This window comes from Lactuca serriola, chromosome 6 (assembly GCF_051521515.1).
Source record: "Lactuca serriola cultivar US96UC23 chromosome 6, Lser_US96UC23_V15, whole genome shotgun sequence".
Classification (NCBI taxonomy): Eukaryota; Viridiplantae; Streptophyta; class Magnoliopsida; order Asterales; family Asteraceae; genus Lactuca; species Lactuca serriola.
In genome coordinates, this window is record NC_136413.1 from 98,416,253 (window position 1) to 98,433,899 (window position 17,647).

Below are 17,647 nucleotides of genomic sequence, written 5' to 3' on the forward strand. Positions count from 1 at the left end.
CGTTGGTGTTTTCGTTCTGCCACCTGTTTTGGATTTTTATGAATATTGGCCTTTTTCCTCGGTACTAGAGCATGGCTTTCGCTCTTTGAAGAACACGTCTCACTGGACATTAACACTGGTTCGCCCGAAGATGTTTTGGTACCACTTATGCTTGGTACATCATATCTTGTAGGTTCATTAAGTGGTTCAGGCACATACCTACCCTTCACTCTCCATGAGGTTTTCTGAGATAGGCCTTTTGTTTCATCAACGTTATCTATTGGTGCTGACCAGAAGAACTCATCCCATTCATTTGCATTATCTTCTTCTACCATTGTTGTCAGTTCTGCTGTTTGTTGAGGTGTGACCCCCTGAACTGTGTAGAATTGATTTGGAGTGGTTTGAACCTTTTGATATACAACAGCTTTTGCCTTGAGGATTTTGGTTTTGTCTGTCGATGAGCGAGCAAACTCAACGGAGTTTTCAGAGATAAAATTTTTATTAGGTTTGGGTTCACTTTTGACAAATTCAGAACAGTCCACCACGTCCTCTATAGAGATTTCACTCATGTCATCATCCTCATTAAGTTCAAATGCATTTTCAACATCAATTTTATTTTCTGAACTTAATTTGGCATTCAACGAGTCAAATTTCTATACAGTTTCGGTTCTTAGTTTCAATTTATCATTTTCATCCAACAGATTTTTGAGCATGTCCTATGGTCTTTTGACTTTATGTAGGACTCTATTTTGTCAAGAATAATTTTGTAGGCAGGAGAGATTTCGTCAGAAGATACAACATTTTCACAGTTGTAAGCTTCGGCGTCGACTTCATCCTCCTTTAACTCAAGGAAGGGTAAAATCATGCGATGTATCTTCTTTCCTATTTCACAATCGAGATGTAACTGAGTGATATTAAAATATAGTCTTTTTGCACTCAAACAAAAAATGTTTCGTTGTTTTAAAAGCTTAAGATTGTCTCGTTGCAAATAGATTGACTCACCCCTAGACCTAATTAATTCTTTCTCCTTCTGCTCAATCCAGATCCTCCTCTCCTCACTCTTCGACGATATCCTGCTAATTTGATCAGTCAGGTTAGAGTTTGTGACACGAGTTTGGGTAAGACTACTACTTAAACTAGAAAATTTAGATTTTAAGCTATTCAGTTCCTTTTCATAGTTAGTAAGAGGAATTTTTAGAGAAGTAAGAATATTTTGAACCTTCTTGATCAACTCATCACATTCGTTGATCTGTGCACTAACAGGTTTTGCAGTGAAACACCTGTCCTCTCACTCCTTCTCATCTTCCAGCCCACCATCTGTTGTGTATCCTTTCATCTATGATACACCTTCTGTCACCATCAAACATCTTCCCGTAACATTTTCTTCTTTCACCAGCATAGCCTTGCCATGAGTCGGCTTTCTCACTTCTTCGTCCTCTTAATCTGTGGACCACACCTGCACTCCATCAAATTCATCATTGTCACATGTATCCTGTACAATCAAAGCATTCATGGTGTTATTGTTAGCTGCCGATTTCCTTTTCTTGATCTCCTCCAATCGTCTCAGGAGGTTCGCTTCCTCATCATCTTCATCAACCTTTTCAGCCTTTTTCTTCAGCATGCAGTCTTTGGCAAAGTGATTCTTGCCTCCACAATAATGGCAATCAAGACCTGAGTCACCACCAATCTTCGACTCCTTCTTGGATTCTTCTGACTTTGAACCCATCTTCGGTTCCTCCTTCACTTTTTCGGAACTATAACTTCCCTGCCAGTTTTGGCTCTTGTTGGCTGGGAACTTTCTTTTGATAAACTTTCTAGGATTGGAAACCATCAGGGAATACTCTTCACCAGTTAGATCATAGTCAGCAAAATCCAATTCTTCTTCTTCTTCAACAGCACCTTTTCCTTTTGAAATAAGAGCTAACGAACCCAAACTAGAAACCACATTTGTTTCCTTTGACACCGCACTTTCATGGGACTTCAGAATTCCCACCAGTTTCTCCAGAGAGTATGATTTGAACTATTCGTGTGCATTCATTGTGGACACAACTTCCATCCATTCGGGTCTAAGACCGTTCATGAAGGTAACCTTCTGCTTAATAACCTTCCTTTCGATCCCGTGCTTTATCATGTTACTAAGAAGATGATTAAACCTATCAAAAGCCTGAATGAGTTTCTCTTTGGGCTTCTATTTGAAATCACCAAATTCAGAAAGCAGCAAGGTTTGAATCGAATGTTCCAGATCTTCATCAGTAGAATACAATTCTTTTAACTTATCCCATATCTCTTTTGTTGTAGCACATGAACTCACCAATCCAAACGTGTCCGATTGTAAAGCAAACCTAATCATTCTTAAGGCTTTGATGTTGCACTGAAACTTCTCTTTCTCGTCTTGAGGAATGTCTTTCACATCATTCACGAGTTGATTGTACTCGTTTTCAGTTTTGACAATCTTTGAAGTGCTTGAATGAGCAAATGGACCAACTGTGATTGCTTCCAAGATCAAGTACCCAGTATCCTCTGAGCCGATTACATACTCTTCGAAGTGGTGCATCCATACTTCATAATCCTAAGTGTATAAGATTGGAATTCTTGTTGTAGATCCAATACTGTTGGAGACGTTGATTGGATTGGATTGAGAATCGTCCATAGACATTGTGAGGTTTTATAGATAACTTGTTTAAGATCAGACTTGTAATTTATCGCTAGGGCAAGATCGATAATTAATGAGATACACCAATTTGGAATGACGGCTCAATTAATATCAATCAATGCGGAAAAACCCTAATAATTTCTTCAACAGAAGAGATGTGTATGAATTACACAGCCTCCTGCTCCGATACCAATTGATGAGAATAAATCTCTTGATCGTTTAGATCTTTCGCAGATATGTTGATAAAGAACAAACAATTCAATCACAATACGATTATGAAAACAATATGGAATCAATATGAAGCTTATGATTCAAATGTAGTCATGCCTTAGCAGAGCTCGATAAAGAACTTTCACTGTAGAGGCGAGCTAGGGTTTACAACACTTTGATAAGAAAATAATAAAAGCGTTACCTACTAAGGATGTATACATGCACCTTAAATACTAAAACCCTAGAATAAAATAATGCACGATTGGACAGGCCCAAACCGGCTATAAAACTAGGCTAATAGGAAGGAGCCTAAGACGCAACATTATAATCCCAACAGGTGGCACTCAAGGCGGCACTAGTGGAAATGGAATCGTGTTTGGGTCTTTTTTTCAGCCAAACAACAGAAACGGCGGAGGAAGATACGAATATAGACATCGGAAAATCGACATACCATAGTTCGATGGGGGTAGAACTGGATGGATGGATTCTTCAGGCGGAGCGTCACTTCGCTATTTACCAACTCCTGGATGAAGAAAAAATAATTGCGGCTGTTGTCAGCCTCAGTGGGAATGCTCTCGCTTGGTATCGATAGACTAACCAACGAGTTCTCTTGAATATGTGGGAGGAGGTTAAGGAGATGTTCCTTAAGAGGTTTTGCCCAATCCACGATGGCGACCTGTATGTGCATTGGGCTGCCTTAAGGCAAACGGGAACGGCTGAAGAGTATATTAAGAGATTCATCGAGCTATCTGCTCCGTTAGAAGGGGTGACGGAACGGGTTGCCCTGGGTAACTTCCTTGATGGGCTGCAAGATGACATTAAGATTGAGCTAAGGCTTTGGACTCCCACAGATTTGGGTCGAGCAATTGATTTAGCCCAGCAAATAGAGGAAAGGAACGAATCTCTATTTGCCAGCAGGCTCGGATCTCTAGGAAAACGGAGCCCCCAAACGAGTAGAAGAATAATTAGCAGAAACCCTACTCATGCCCTTACTTTCTCCCAACCTGAAAAAAAAAACAGAGGGTAACTCGCGCTCACAACATTCTCTCACAGAGGCTCAAATATAAGACAAATAGAGTCGTGAGGTCTTCTACCGTTGCGATGAACAATGGTTTAAAGGTCATGTGTGCGGATCACAAGTCAATGTAATTCTTGTGGATGAAGATGAACCTTAGGCGAAGTCAAACCCCGATCAATTAGATCCATCAACCCTTGTGTCTACTGAGGTTAGCCCCAAAATTGAAGTATCGCTCAACTCAATGGCGGGATTATCATCTCCCAAAACAATGAAGGTGATGGGAGAGATTGGCGCACAGCTGGTGGTGGCTTTAATAGACTAGAGAGCTACCCACATCCCACAACTTCATCTCTTCTTAGCTAGTTTCGACTTTGGGCTTTCCAATCGATTTCACTGAACCCTACGGGGTAAGGATGGGAATCAGGGATAGTCAGAAGGGGTATGGGATCTATAAGGGGGTGGTTCTCCATCTTAAGTAGTCGGATATCACAGAAGATTTCCTTCCCTTAAGGTTGGGTAGTTCGGACGTAATCCTAGGGATGCAATGGCTGGAGACCCTTGGGCTAACAAAGACCATTTAGAAGGAACAAACAATAGAGTTCGAAGTTGATGGAAGAGTGACAAGAATTGAAGGAGACAAGTATCTTGGAAAGTCAATGATATCCCTGAAGGCTATGGCGAGAACCTTAGGAAAAGAGGCTACCGGAATCCTGGTGGAATTCAGCAACATCAATATGAACGAAGAATAAGCAACTCCCATTCCCCTTTTCTTACAAAACATAATTGGTCAGTTTGAATGTCTTTTCCGGGAACCTACCGGCCTACCACCTCCTAAGGCATTGGAGCACCAAATCATTCTCAAAGAGGGCACAACCCCTATCAACGCCCGACCCTATCGATACCCTCACTATTAGAAAAATGAAATTGAACGAATGATCAGGGAGATGCTCCAAGCCAAAGTGATCCAACCAAGTAGCAGCCCCTACTCCAGTCCAGTCATCCTTGTCAAGAAAAATATGGCACCTAGAGATTTTGTATCGATTACCGAGCTCTGAATCGAGCGACAGTCCCCAACAAATTCCCCATCAAGTTGATTGATGAGTTGTTGGACGAGCTTAATGTGTCGACTGTTTTTAGCAAGTTGGACCTAAATTCCGGGTATCACCAAATCCGAGTCCGAGTGGAGGATGTCCCTAAAACTGCTTTTGGGATGGATGATGGGCATTAAGAATTCCGCATGATGTTGTTTGGCCTTACGAATGCTCCGGCCACTTTTTAGACCCTCATGAATGATGTCTTTCGTCATACCTTCGAAAATTCATCGTTGTCTTCTTTGACGATATTCTTATTTACAGTCCCATGGAGGAATCACACTGAGACCATGTGTCGATAGCCCTAGAGAAATTGAATGAACATCAGTTGGTGGTCAACTTCAAAAAATGTGAATTTAGAAAGCAAATATTATCATACTTGGGGCACGAAATATTGTCTGAAGGGGTATCGGTTGAGGCTAACAAGGTCCAAGCGATGCAAGATTAGCCCACCCCGAGAAACCTTAAGGGGCTGAGGGGATTCTTGGGCCTTACGGGCTACTCTAAAAAGATTATGAAAGGGTACGCCAACATCGCCAAGCCCCTAACTGAGCAGCTGAAGAAAGATAGATTTTTGTGGAATGGTGAGGCAGATGAAACTTTCCAACTCCTAAAGAAGGTTATGACTACAGTTTCAGTCTTGGCCATTCCCAATTTTAACAAAACTTTCATCATGGAGACGGATGCCTCAGGGCATGGTTTAGGAGCAATCGTAATGCAGGAACAATGCCCGGTGGCTTACTACATCACCACTCTAGGACCCCAAGCCCAGCTGAAGTCAATATACGAAAAAGAGCTTAGGGCTATAGTGATGGTGGTCCTCAAATGGCGGCCATACCTCATGGGGAAGCATTTTGTAGTTAGTACAGACCAATTAAGTCTCAAGTACATACTTAAATAACGGTGATCGAGAGTGACTACCAAAAATGGATATCGAAACTCATGGTGTTTGACTTCGAGATCCAATACCGACCGGGAGCCAGCAACCGGTTATCAACGCCCTATCACCGAAAAAAATTCTAGTCACCTGTAACAACATTAACATGGGAGTTTGGTAATTTTGGGACCAACTAAAGGTAGAAATCACTCAAGATGAGTTTATACAGAGGGTCAAAACAAAACAGAGGTGGAAAGAAACGCCAACTCACATAAGGGTTTCTCCATCTATTAGGGAAATCTTTTATACAAGGGCGTGTTAGTCATTCCCTCTTCTACTCCTTTACCGCCATAGATTATGCTTGTTTTCATGACTCTCTGAACGGAGGGCATGTGGGAGAAACGAAAACATACTTGCCGTTAGCTGCAGAATTATTTTGGCAAGGGATGAGATCCTCTATTGGAGAGTATGTCAAGAGTTGCAAGGTCTGTCTGACTCACAAAACTCTTAATGCATCCACGGATGGCCTATTGCAACCCATCCCCATTCCCACACAAACTTATGATGAAGTCACAATGGAGTTCATCGAAGGTCTCCGAAGATCAGGAGGGTGGGACACCATATGGGTGGTGGTGCACAGGTGAACAAAATATGCCCATTTTCATCCCTTTAAAATATCCCTTCACGGCAGCAAAGGTGGCGAATGATTTCATTAAACAAGTGGTGCAACTTTGTGGGTTTCCTTCGTCCATCATTAGTGACCTGGATCGAATTTTTCTAAGCCAATTTTGGAAGGAACTGTTACGCCTCCATGGGGTGCAACTGAAGCGGAGTACGGCCTACCACCCCAAACGGATGGGCAGTCAGAGGTGGTGAATTATTACCTAGAAACATACCTGAGATGTTTTTGTTCAGAAAAACCCAAGAGTTGGTCATATTGGTTGTCTTGGGCTAAGTTGTGGTATAACATCTCACACCACTCCGCCATATATTGCATCGCATTTAAAGCCCTCTATAGGTAGAACCCCCCAACCCTCATCAGGTATGAAGGTCAATAAACCAACATGGATGAAATTGACCAACTACTAGAGGATCGAGATGCAATCTCGGATGATCTTCGCATGATCTTGCTTAGAGCTCAACAAAAAATGGCAATTCAAGCTAACAAGCACAGGTGAAATGTGGAGTACCAAGAGGGGGATTTAGTCTTCCTCAAACTAAGGCCATACAGACGGCAAATCTTAGCAAAGCGGAAGTATGAAAAGCTATCCCCCAGATACTATGGGCCATATCGTATATCTCAAAAGATTGGTAAAGTGGCATACAAGCTTGATCTTCCCCCAACTGTCAACATTCACCATGTTTTCCTTGTTTCCCAACTGCATGCAGTTCATGGAACCCCCTGTCAACAATGATCTGCCACCCCAACTCAATGAAGACTTGGAATTGATCATGTAACCCTGGTTACTGTGAGGAGTAAGAGCAAAGAAAGGGCCAGAATAGGGCAAGGATGTCCTAATTTAGTGGAAGGGATTCACAGAAGGAGAAGCTTCGTGGGAAGATTATGACAAAATGATCTTGGAATTTCCTGAATTCAACCTTGAGGGCAAGGTCCAAGTTTGGGAGGCAGGTATTGATAGATACAAGGACATGCTAGTCTATAGCGTGAAGAAGAACAGACCCATCCGCCCCAGCCCAGAATGATCTTGAAGTTCCTTAAGGACCAAATTTCCTTATTGAAGTTTTTTTTCTTTTCTTTAAATGTTCTTTTTAGTATGTTATTTCTTTGTTCCGCCCACTTTCTTAGTAGTGGGGAGGTGTGTCATGGATGGGAGGGCAGTGCTTGTCGCCTGTCCTTTTGTCCCCAGCTTATCTATTTATAGTGAGGTGAATCCATGTGTCTTTTTATGCAAAGTTTAATGAAAAGTTCTTCATGAACCTGGGAGAGCACCCACCTCTATAATTGTGGGCACCTATCCAAATTTCTTTCTGTGTTTCTTTTATGTGAATCTGAAGTTGAAGGTATCAACGTTTCATCCCTCCGGACATAAAAAGGCCATTTTACCCTTATTTATTTATTTTTTGATTTCTTTTCTATCTATTTGTTATTTATTAATTTTTTTATTATCGAAAAATATTATAATTTCCTTTTAAAAAAGAAAGAGTAAATCAGTTATTCACTACATCTCCTATCCATCATCACCACCCACACCAGCTGACTCCAACTCCGACGACATCTCAGGCCATTGCATCTTTAGCATTGTTCCCCCTCTCACGTAGAAGAACACCACTTCAGATCTAGGGTTTCGTATATAGGAGATCGACCCTAGGCAGCACACAACCCACCCAATATGTCGAGGTATAGAGAAACCAAACATATACACCACGCAAATCTGGAACCAGCTTTTAGATCTAAATGACTACTATAATGACGGTGTTTTTTTTTCACATCATGTCAGATCCAATGAACGGAAGTAATAGTTACTGGAACCCTACTCAACGACGACGGCGAGATTTGAGATGATGAAGGCGAAGTTTTGAAACCAAATAATGTGATGTTGATTATCCGACCTGGCGACAACGTTAGTGAGAGTTGGATCGGTACCAGATCTTACAGATAAACAATTACGAGGATTGATACAATGTTAAGAATCGACTAGAGAAATATGGAGATACTGAATCATGATAAACAACAACCATAGCCTATCGAATACCCTCTTCCGACGAGGGTTTTGTCATCCGTGGCAGAGTATGGATAAAAAATGAAGGAGGTGGAAGAGATGCCATTTGATCGGATTATTATTGTGGTACTCTTGCAGCTACTGGTTCTAGGTAGAAGAAGACGACCGTGACTCGTCGTCGAAGTCGGTAAATTCAAAGGGGGGGGGGGGGGGGAGGGGGGGAATAGATCATGCCTGAGTGCTCTGTTTATTTATGATTTCCATTTATGTGTGTTTTGTATTACAATTATGGTGGTCAGTGACGGTAGTCAAGTGGGTTTCTGGTAGTATTCCATTTTCCGGTGGTGGTGAAAATTTTTCGATGGTGGTGTTTAATTGTTCTCAAGCATATATATATATATATATATATATATATATATATATATATATATATATATATATATATATATATATATATATATATATAGGTTTAATGTTTTGAAAGGTTAGATGGACCCACAAATTTAATTAAACAATTTTTTATTAATTAAAAGTAACCAGAAATATAAAAACTAAATCAAAAATAAATTGAAAATTTCATTATAGTCATTAAATGTCTCGAAAGGGATGAGGCATGCAATACTAAACTAACGTGGATGAAACGTGCAACTTTTAATGAAATGAGGGACGGTCCGAGTTAATTTTTGAAAATATGGACTGAACGTGTCTTTTGACACTTACACAAGGGACGATTTGTTTACTTTACTCGTAGTGATACTATTACTAAAAGGCATCAACAACAAAAGAAATGGTTTACGATTGCTATCGTGCATCACAAATTTTTAAATACCCTAACCTTAGGAATCAGCTGAGAAGGCATGAAACACTGGAAATGTAACATGGAAATCCAAGTAAATCCCACTTTCCAAGTAACAAAACGCAAATAGAATCGACCATTGGATCAGATTAAAAAGGCGTGAACCAAAATAGACAATTTATATAAAAACTTGTATCCAACAAATTTACTTTAAATTGAAACTTAAAATAATAATAAATGATAAATGATAAACATTTACTGGAATCGAATACCTAATAAGCTTGAACTTTCAAAATAGCGAAGTATCAACCAAATCGTACCTAAAGGATATGAGCAACTTAATCAACCAAATCTACGATGCTGAAATTGAATCTGCAAAGGGAGTGCGAGGAATTTAAATAGTAGAAAATAAAGATCTAGATACTAAAGATTTTCCAAAACTCATACCCAACTCAAATAACCTAGATAACTAATTAGGGAAATTCACTAACCAGTGTATGAAAAGCAGCCTATTTTGTAAACATTATGGACGAATCTGGATATGAGTTGTCCCATCACCAACTTCCAGCTTTCTGTTCTACATGAACTCATCGAACGAAACTAGTAAATGAAACGTTAGGTTTTGTCGTTCCTCTTCTTCGCAAATAAGAAAAGTTAGGGAAGTATAATAGAGAGCAGATGGGTGGCGTTGGTTAGAACGGCGGAAGGATGCCATTCAAAATAGGCCTTTGATATCGTTTTATGTGGTGACATGGCTTCAAGCGGTTACACCGAAAAGATAGCGGAGTACGCGGGGTATCAACAAGGTGTTTTTCCAGAATAAGCAGGTAAAATGTTTTCAATAAGCGGGTAAAATCAAGATTTTTAGATTAATAATCAAAATTTTTTAGAATATAAAAGTTTGACGTATTGAAATTTTGGTAAGAGTGAATTCTTTCTTGTTCTACCATTTTTTATTATTGTTAGTTCCATATATAATGCAAACACAAAATCTTTATTTCATTCTATTGTGATTACTATTATTTAATGTGTATGTTCAAATATTTGATTATTAGTAAAAAAACTAATATATATATATATATATATATATATATATATATATATATATATATATATATATATATATATATATATAAACCAATCGTTATGTTTGATATTTTATTGATGCTTGCGTAGGCGTGAAAAGAGAAATGAGTCTTCTACTAGAATATGCTTAGTCTATAAGTTTTCCCGGTGCCAATCGTTATGTTTGATATTTTATTGATGCTTGCGTAGGCGTGAAAAGAGAAATGAGTCTTCTACTAGAATATGCTTAGTCTATAAGTTTTCCCAGTGTGCTTCTCGAGGAATGGTTAGATTTTACTTCCAAGTGTTAGGTAGGATCCAAGAATTGATTGAATTCTCGAGTACGAACTGGATAGCTAAAAAGAACCATATAGGTTCATGCCTTCAAGGATGTTGGACTTATCCTCGATGCATAGGAGTTGTTGCACAAGGAATTCATTAGGTTGAGTAGTCGCTAAAAGGATCGCCGAGTGCTTTCGTGTAGAAGAAGGATGGAGCACTCAGATTCTATATCAAATTTAGATAATTTAGGTTAGCTTGCGGTCTGGATTTAGTTATCCTATGCCATGGATTGAAAGATGTAGGATCAATGTTAGAGGGGAGTGTGTTTTCCTTCGTATGATCTTTTTGTGCAATCACTTGATGTGTGTATAGGTAAAATAAGGAATGCCCAGAAGGAAATTTTTAAAATGGACTATGTCCATTAAAATATGTGGTAATACCTTCCAAGGTTTGCTAATGTATCAGTGATATACATAAGATTGGTGGATCAAGTCGTTGATCCATGTTCGATTAGTAGGTCTTGGTTTTGTCGTCAGCATCTAAGATTATTTTAGGATCCTTGACAAGGATTCGCAAAGTTTTTGGTAAGGGAGCGTCTCTTCGTCAGATATTCTAAGCGTTGCCTTGGTTGCGAGGGGCTTCGTTTCAATGCGTATCACCAACTGGTTTGGTATCATGCTTATGCCAGCTAGAGTTCTGAAGTCTCCTTATGGAAATAAGAGTTGTTGTAGGTCAATAGGGTATTGTCAGAGATCTGTTCAGGCTTTTCAAGTTTTTTGGTGCATGACTTCGGTTGGTGTGATAGAGAACACATAGGATAGTAGGAGACCACTGAAATTTTTCCTAGGCATGTTTGTTCAGTTAAGGGTTATTTTAGATTCATTGATCGTCGAGTGAGTACCATATGGGTTCCATGTAATCCGAATGAGATAGCCTAAGAACTCCTGATCCATGTATACTTCATGGTTCTTGTCTGATATATTGCTTTCTAATAGGAACAAGCGTTCGAATGTTTATCCTTGCTGACTACGTGCGACTATGAATTCGTCTGGTGATGCGTTAGTGTTATATTAAACTTCGGGGTAGACTATGTGTTTTGACTAGTATATATCTTTCTTTGTTTTATTATTAGATAAATATCAAGGAAATGATGATTGGGTTCCTTCAGGTTGGTGGGATGACGGTCGTAAGCCTACAGGCCTGTCGAGTTGTTAGTCGTGAGTCTTCATGTAACGTCCCAAAAATCCGTACCAAAAAATTTCCTTTAAATCATTACCAAATCCATATTCATAAAAACATATCATAAGTTATAACATAAATTCAGAGTATTATTTCCAAAACATATTTTCATTATCAGAGTAAAACATCCCAGGCTGACAAATCAATGGTGTGTGCCATGCGATCACCCCGAGCTCTTCCTTCCGCTACCGGAAGTACCTGAAACCAAAACTAAAAACTGTAAGCACGAAGCTTAGTGAGTTCCACCCAACCTCCCACATACCTTGCATAAACACATACTACACATACTGGGCCACGCCCGCTATTCCGGGCCTCGCCCGCTACTTCGGGCCTCGCCCACTACAACGGCCCCGCTGCTCCAGGCCCCGCCTGGCATCGAGCCCCGCTCGGATACAGATCTATTTCTTTTAGGCCCCGCCCGCTAACCACATATTACAAAATAGCATATAACACATAATTGAACATACCCTACTGTATTCTTGTCCTAAGGCCTTGCCTATCTTGGGCCTCGCCCCTATCATGTCACTAGCGAGTCATGGAACCCCGTCCAAGCTCCTACTGTAATTGAGATACGGGCCCCCACCCACACTCACTCCATACCTATCTCGGGCCTCGCCCCTGATCTGCTACTGATGAGATAAGGAACACCATCCATACTCTGATATTGGTGAGATACGGGACCTCGGCCACACTCACCTCCCTACCAAGCACATACATGCATCACACAAACAAGTATACTTTATCATGCAAACCATTCATTGGGCACCCGCCCGACATTGGACCTCGGTCCTATATATCATACAAGCAAATAGTGCCTAGGGCTAACCCCCGGGTCCTCCTACTCATAATTACATGGGCAGGCATTATGGTCGTAGACCCATCCACACAAAGGGAAACGCACCTGCACTGCTGAACTTTTGCTGATAACCCTCTGACTGCTAACCGACAATTCTCTGAACCACTGCTCCACTAGCTCCCCGAGCTACCAATATCAATATACATAACACTTAGATCCAAACAGAACTCTAGAAGCCAACTAAGTCCACTCTTGTCAAGGTTAAAGTCCTACTCAAAGTCAAACTTCTTGACTGACTCCACTCGCTGAGTCAACCTGTTGACTCGACGAGTCCTTATGCTCTGAAACTCTCACAATACACCTCAACTCGCCGAGTCACCCCGCCGACTTGTCGAGTTCAAGGATCTCTGAGTCCCATCCTGTCCAACTCACTGATTCACCACTCAACTCATCGATCTAAATCTTAACCAGAAAAGGTTGAGGTTCTGCGATCCAACTCGTCGAGTCCAAGAACAGACTCGCCGAGTTCATGGCAATATTCAACAGACTCGCCGAGTTGTTCTTCCAACACGTCAAGTTCCTGCCTATCTTCATCCAACTCGCCGAGTCCACCCATGTGACTTGCCGAGTAGCTTCAGTTCTTAATTCATACAGTGGATTTTAGGGCCATGTAGGGGCTCCATCTTGTAGATCCACTTTTCCAAAGTCTATTCCTCACGTAAACTTGCAAACTTTACATGAAACCAAGGAGCTATAGGCTTAAAACACTCTAGGGCTAGGGTTTGGAGCAAACATGCTTGACCAACACACCAAAAACTGATACTTTATGGATCTTTGGGCCAAGACCCACCTAGATCTGAAGTAGCAACCTCAGATCTGGACTTGTAACTCGAAAAGGCTCCTTATCATACCAAAATCGCCCCAAAACATCATCCATGATAAGACCTAGAAGAAACAAAGGCAAGGTGACAGATTGTTACCTTCAAACTGATGCTCACAACAAAAGGGTTGGATCCTCCAGCTCCTTAGTGGTCAAATACTCCAAATCTTCCTCTTGCAAAAGCCCCAAACTCACTTTCTTCCTTCTCTCACTCAACTTAGGTTTTGGAATCGTGTATAGCAGCTTCTGGCCGACAAGGGGAACTAAGGAGAGGACATAAGGTCCTTTAAATAGGGTGCAAACCCTCGGATTAGGGCTTTCCTCGATCAGACCAGACTCGTCGAGTCCACTTGCCGACTCGTCGAGTCGGTCACTTATTCCATAACCCGGATCCCGCTCCAACTCGTCGAGTTCACCTATGGACTCGACGAGTTGAACCCTTGACTTAGGGTTTTCCTTTCCTTTCTTAGTCTTTCTGATTCTGGGTATTACAACTCTCCCCCACTTAAACTAAACTTCATCCTCGAAGTTTCTCTACGGCAAATCGCCCTGCAATCTACTTTCAACACTATGCTTGATAGACCTAACACCCGCTGACTACCTTCGCTGGCCTTCCGCCCGGTCATTCTGACTAACATTAATCCTTGCGGATAATATTCTCGAGTTAACCCTAACCCTGACCATCCTGGAAACACAACTTACTTAACTGACAATCCTTCCGGTACTCCCTGAGTACTTATGTTGGACATCCTAGGGGTTCACCCCCTTTTCCTTGTGCGTATTCTGGCCTCCCCAAGGCAACGTTCCATAACCAAATACCTCCCTTATCGCTGTGAAGGACTTATCCTTCACCGAATCCATTACTCTTGCTACTTCCAGTGCGGTCAGTACTGCCAGTACCCACTGGATACTTCTTACTACTATAGCTTAGTGCTGAGCACCCATCACGGCGAATGGTTCAGATAATCCTTCAAGTAAATGATTCATCCCTACAACGGTTAGACTCAAACAAGAGCTGCGCAACAGATTCAAACCCTTCCCTCTGAGATTATCCAACCCTGCTGTGAGATACATAGCACTCCCCGATCAAATAGTTGTCTTGCACCATAGCCTTCTTACCATCACTGCCACTGACTGAAAATTTCTGCTGCCCCTTATCCGCCTTTCGGATGAACCGAGACCACCCTGGTCCCTACTAATCTATCAATATCTGGATTACCGGACTTCTACCGATCGCTAGACCCATCGTAATCTCTCAGTCGCTCCCAGCAACTTCCAAAGAAACTTCGGCCACCTAATACTGCTCCATCTACCCTGTCGCTCTGGCGCTACAAGTTCTGGGATCCTTGATCCCCTAAATTGACCCTAAGGTCCTTACCAGGTCCCACCTGTGCTACTAAAACTCATGGGCCTCGCCTATGGGTCTCACCCGACTATACTACCGAGCAACCCTGCTCTCAGGTCTTACCTATACTGCTACTCACCTACGAGCCTTGCCTATGGGTCTCACCCAACTACATCCTGGAGCGGCCTCTCCCAAGGTCTCACCTTTCTAGGGCTATGCAGGCTAGTTCCATACTATTCTCATCAACCATCCATTCCTGATCCTTACCTTGATCACTAGGAGGTAAAGGCCTCGCCCAAACTCCGCTAACTAAGCTGCTAGGGAATGCTATGGCTTACCCGTAGTCTTACAACACCTTCCGCCACTGGCTCGCTGCTGGAAAAATGTTGCGGCTCTCCCTCTGCTCTACCATGCTCTACATGCTGTCTTTGCCACTGACTATTAACACGTAAGCATCCCATGCTAAACGTTCTCAAAATCGTCATTCTGAATCGCTCGAGTCCTGCAGGCGATCCTCCATCCTGAAATTCCAACCAATCACTAACTATATCGATTACATGAACTCTCTGTAGGGAAGTTTCTCAAACTCCCAACCCTGAACTCATCAATCAATCCATCGTTGTGCTACTTCTTTTCCTTCTCAGAGGTCGTGTACTCATCCTGGATCTGCATGCTCTTTCCCCTATACTCTCGGAGGGTTCTCCCCCACTTTGATCCTGCCTACCTCACTGCTCAATGCTTGAGAAGAATTCCCAATCTTCTCTGCTATATCGCAATCAATCTGCTGAGGAACCGAGCATGCCATAGCTAGGGATCTAACCGATCCATCACTCAATACCACCTTTCTGAATCCAGCGGGTCACTACTGAGTTCCACACAAGCATGCTATAGTTACTACATCCTAAGTAACTTGCTTCCATAGGGCACCACCACCTAAATACCTTTTTATTATCCAAGGTATGCAGATAGCATATAACTAAATCACAAGCAAGCCGCCCAATTCTAAAATAATTATACCAATAACAATGCAGAACCATAAAAATATAATCATGAATAAAGAAAACAGAAAACGGAAGACACACACCTGCAACGTCCGGAGTTGCTCGCATCTCCATGGTAGTCATCTGAAAAGCCCTGCCTCCGATCGCAGGCACCTCTGCTCGGCCCTGACGGCCGTTTGTGATCCTCAGAGTTGCAGGGGCAGGTGATATCACCCGTCTTGTCGAAAGCAAACTGGGGCATTGGGCCTTCTTGTGGCATCACTGACTGTAGTGAAAACATATCAGGTATGAGCCTTTTGTGGTGGTAGCAGTACAATCCCTACTAAGATGACCAGTCTGGCCGCACTTGAAGCATCCCGAATCTCCACCACTACCACTCCTACACGCACCCTCGTGCGTCTTGCCGTACCTCCCGCATCGGCCGCGGCTCTGGTAATCCCTCGATCTCAAATCTGACCCCTTGGGCCTATTGCCCGAACCTGAGGCTACCTGAACCTCATCCGACTTCCTCTTCCGGATCTATTCCAAATCGATCTCCCTCTCTCTAGCTCGTGTGATCATATCCTCCAACGTTTTACAGCTGGACCCGCTCACAAACTGTCTGATGTCATCCCTCAACATCTCGTGGTATCAGGCCTTCTTCATCTCCTCATCTGCGACATACTGCGTAACAAGAAGGGCCGTCTCCTTGAACTTGGCGGTGATCTCCGCCACAGTCTCAATAGTCTGCGTCAAATCCAGAAACTCCCGTGCCAACTGTTGCACCTCAATAATCAGTGAAAACTCAGCCTTGAACCTGGCTGAGAAATCGCTCCATGTCATTGCGTCCAACGCGGCATCATCGCCAATGGGATGTCCAACCTCCTCCCACCAATCCCTTGCTCTGTCCTTCAGGAGACAGGAGGCGAGTCTGACCTTGTCCCCCTTGGGACACCGGCTCGTACAGAATGCGTTGGCGACATCGGCCAACCACCTGCTGCTAGCGATCGGGTCCCTAGCCCCATGATAATCTGGTGCTCCGCATGCTCTAAACTCTCGGAATTTCATAGTATGTGCTCCCATCAAAGCCATCATCTCGGTATGGAAGGCTCCCAGCCTCTCATCCAAGATCTCCAGTATACCCTCCTTGACCGTGCCAAAGATCACAGGAGTCTGATCTAGGATACTGCGCGTAACCTCAGCAGATATCAGCTCCCTCATCCGCTCCTCGAGCTGATCGGCTCCTGAACCCGAGCCTGATCCCTCTCCGGCGCCTGATGCGCCCACTGGTCTCTCACGCAATGTCACCATGCTGAAAACACATCACCATAACTATCAGGATACTCATCACTGTTGAGGGATCATACACACACTACAAGTTTCCCGGTCTCATCTTAGCCATTCCCGAATTGAGTACGGATCCTCTGCTTTCAGTAGTACGGGGCCATACTACCTTCCATATCTATCTGTACTTTCCTCAAGAACCGTTTCGACTCCACCAGGTCCCTTTTTCTACTACTACAGCTCCCATCACTATCTCATCCTAGGCTTACCCTAGGGAAACCTCTAACTCCACCCAAACCAGTCCTCAGCTGCTGAAGGCCTCTTTGCGATGCCAATTAACCATCACCTGAATACCATCACATGTGACCAGGCTCAAATAATCCTTCGAGTAAAAGACTCGTCCCTAAAATGGTTAGACTCAAACAAGAGTTGCGCAATAGGGCCAAATCCAGCACTCTAAGATTATTTAAC